We start from the raw sequence: 3,631 nt of genomic DNA, 5'->3' as shown, positions 1-3,631 counted from the left end.
GAAATTCAACAGTACTAACGGTGATCTGTTGACTAAATAGCAGATGACACAAATAGTTTCTCCCTAAAATAGCTTTAACAGTTTAGCCATACTGATCATGCTTCTGACCTTTTCTATGATCATCCAATTAATTCTCTCAGCTACTCTATTATGTTGTGAGGTGCGAAGGACAATCTTCTCATGTCTAATGCCATGTACTCTACTGTAAGCATGGAACTCTCTAGATGAATACTTGCCTCCATTATCTGAAAGGAGGCACTTCAGCTTCTTTATTATTTCATACTCTACCATGGCATGGAACTGTTTAAATTGACCTAATGGAAGACACTATTATCGATCCATTGCCAGATCTAACCATTCGTTTTCTTGTTCTACTTCTTACATTTGTTTTTTTGGTAGGATCAAGTTTTTTCCTTTGATATCCAAAATTTAAAATAAATCTTACAATTTAAGAGACCTTCAATTAGAGGTCTCCAAAGTTTATAGTTGGTGGCAGTTGATACGAACCTAGGTCAACTCGTGCCTAAATCCGTATTATATTAGCCCAGATCTCAATTAAGTTCAAGTTCTTATGGAAAAACCTTAACTCCTAACCAACCTATGATTAGAAATCTTGGTATAATAAAGATTTCACAATAGGATATGGAAGTCTTATAAGTCAAAATTAAAACACTCACTCTCTAATGGTGTTTTAAGTGTTCAAAGAGAACAAAGAGAATTATATCTCATAGTTAATTTTTTGAATAATATTGAAGGTGTGTTCTTCCTCAAAAATAAGTCCTTAAATAGGCTAGGAAAGAATAAAATAAAACCCTAATTATCTAGGTAAAACCGACCACCAAAGAATAGGAAACCTAGCTTGGCCGAAAGTCACCTTCTTTCCTAATCTAATTTTGATTAATTAGTTCCTTTATTTTGAATTAGTAATTAATTAATTTACAAAGAAAATAATAAAATAACAACTTTCCTAAGTTGATTTCTCCAGCAAGTAAATAAATAAAAACCAACTAGAAGACTAATTTCCTAAAACAAAAAGTAGAAATCAAATTAGGAAACTAAAATACTATCTTTTTCACTTAGTTGACTTTGACCAATATTTGACTAATTTAGGCTCCAAATCAACTCCCATATGCTTTGTAAGATTTCAAATAGGATTATCATGGAGTCCCACACATTGCCCTTGCTTGGATCAAGGACAAAATATCAACTCTGCAAAATATAGTAAAGCTAGCAAGCAATACAGCAAAACCGGCCATCCATCTCACTTGTGTGCACAGACCCTTTTCGTTTGCCTTTGAAGCTGTCTTGACTTGATTCCATGACCTCTTAGAGATATGTATTACCCAGAGTCCATATTTGCATGAAAACAGATATCCGAGTCCGTATCGACCTTCACCACTTGGATGCTTAAAACAGGTCCTGTTTTTTTCTGGTATTGACAAGCCCCTTTGAGAATTAATTACTCCCTAGATAAAAACAGCTAGGTTGTCCCTAAATTTCTTAGCTTGAGTCCTAGTGATCGATCCGGTCTTTATCCGTATTGGATCAACACCCGAGCAGGTTGTCGGTTGTGCAAGCTTGGGTGGATTCTCATCATCAGTAAGCTTGATGACAACTCTCTATGGTGATTCCTCTATTGACATTTTAATCTACAATGGCTTGATCAAAAAATCGAAGCTGAATTCAGCAAAACAAAGTTCACTAATGTGCTCAAAATGGTTGAAAATGTTGGATTTGAATATTTTGAGGTCAAAATTTGAATATTAAAAAATTTAGGATAAAACTACAATTTCTAAAAGTCTTGATCAAACTATAAATACCAAACATTCAAGGTAAATCTACAAATACCAAAAACTATAGGGGCAATTTGCAATTTCTAAAAAAGACAGTGACATGTAAAATGACATGCCAAATCTGTTGATATGTCAATTGAAAATGCAAAATTGACCTAGAAAGGGGGTAGAATAGGTCATTCGCTATTTAAAAGTTTTTTTTGGCATTAACACAGATTATCAATAGGAATCTGCAAGGGCCTAGGCCTATTTTATATCATCTTTATACCCCAAAACTATAATTTTTGCATCACACACAAAAGTATAATATCCAGCACAAATAGAATATAACGAAAACGCACAACATATATAAACAGCACATACCAAGGATTTAGTCCTCCCTACAACAAAAGAAATAAGTATAGAAAATAAAATGCAGAAAAGTAAAATACATAGATTTTTACATGGAAACCTTAGATGGAAAAAATTATGGAGTGCTAAACACTACTTCTAGTCTAAATCCACTAAGTAAGAGAATTGAGATCATATACAACCATACTCAAGGTGTAAGAGATATATCAACATCTCTAGCCATTGATGTAGTGGATGACCTAACTTTCTAGTCTTAGACTCCTCAAACTTTATACAGCTCCACTATCACAATAGTATTTCTTGCAAGGAAGCTCCATCACAATGTCGTAACAATCCTCTTACGAAGGCTATATGCCTCCACTACTATTGCAACAATTTTCCCTATAAAAGAATGACTCCAACAAAAACTTGTCTTAACAAATCTTATGGGTAAAGTGATACGATTTAAGTTTTAAAACTTTTCTTGATGATTTCAAGATAAAACCATGTCAAAAATCCTATAAATCTAAATGGTGAGAGTTGGTTTTAAGAAAATCTAGAGGAAACAAAAAAAAAAAAAAAGAATAAGAATATCATGTGTTTAATGATAAAATGGAAATGAAAACACGAATTCCCTAAAAAATCTCTTTTAAATTTGATAAGAATAATTTTATAGTGAACTATAGAGAGAAGGGACGGCTATGGAGGTTTTGAGCACACAAGAAACCCTAAAATTAGGGAAGATAATAACTAGTTTCTACTATTGATCAATTGATCGTTAACCACATATCAGTCCGTTGGCACATCGATTGATCACTAAAACATATCAATCGATTAGTAAAATGATCAATTAATATGTAAGCAAATCAATCAAAACTCCAAATCTCTCGAAATAAAAATAAAAAATAAAAAATAAAAGCCAAACTTTGAGACATTAAAAAGCATAAAACCACATGAAAATAAGTGTCAAAAATTTTCTCAAAACAATTTGGAAAATTATTTTAAAAAATGTGTCAATGTCTAACCACCTAAAACAAGTGAAGTGTCTAGGTCACTTACCATTCTTATTTAAGATTTTTTTTTTTTTTTTATGCTCTGGCACGGACTAATATTATCTCAATTACAGCTCAATGTTATGAATAATGAAAATTGTCAACACACAAAAAATGGCTCAACGTCTATAACGTGGCACACATTGTGGATGAAGAGTCTTATGATGATGTGTCACCTTATCTTCATGACTTGGCTTGGCTTGTGATTCAGCTTGACTCAGCAACTTAGTTTGTATGGTTGGTGCATTTGGTGCATGGAAGGCATATGGCTTTGACTGTGGACACGTGCAATGTGTGAAAAACCTATAGAATATTTGAGCGACGTGTGATCCTCCAATTGGGCTCGTTCTCTTTTCTTCTCGGCGAGATTTATTACTTTGTATACACAAATCTTCATTTGGAGCTTTTATGCAATGATCCATGTCTCTCAACTTGTAACTCTGATACCATTTGTTG

This window comes from Ziziphus jujuba, chromosome 1, assembly GCF_031755915.1.
Source record: "Ziziphus jujuba cultivar Dongzao chromosome 1, ASM3175591v1".
Lineage (NCBI taxonomy): Eukaryota > Viridiplantae > Streptophyta > Magnoliopsida > Rosales > Rhamnaceae > Ziziphus > Ziziphus jujuba.
The sequence above is the reverse complement of the archived record's forward strand: the minus strand, read 5'-3'. Positions refer to the sequence as shown.